Genomic DNA, 376 nt, shown 5'->3' on the forward strand with positions numbered 1-376 from the left:
GCATTCGCAGTTGCTTGAATTGTTTATCTGCTGGGCACACAGTCTCAAGGTGTACCAGCTCATTTAACTGAAGCACTTGTCATTCGAGACATCACAAGTTGCTCCATATGCCAATTCAGCCAAAAGCGACAACTGATCCATCGGGTAGCGTGAAATCTACTCCAAACCAGGCTCAATCAAGACACGAATCTGAAAAAGGAAACATCAAATCGGTTACAAATGTAAATTCTTGTTACGCAAATACAAGTAAAGGAGTTTTGTTAGGAACAGCACGCGTAAACATACACTATAATGGTATACATTTTTCGGCTAGAGCGCTTATAGATTCTGGTTCTGAGTGCTCGTTCATTACTGAGAGACTCAAACGGAGAATCAA

This window comes from Rhagoletis zephyria, unplaced genomic scaffold (assembly GCF_001687245.7).
Source record: "Rhagoletis zephyria isolate East Lansing unplaced genomic scaffold, Rhagoletis_zephyria_1.1 Rzeph_scaffold_50886, whole genome shotgun sequence".
NCBI classification, from domain to species: domain Eukaryota; kingdom Metazoa; phylum Arthropoda; class Insecta; order Diptera; family Tephritidae; genus Rhagoletis; species Rhagoletis zephyria.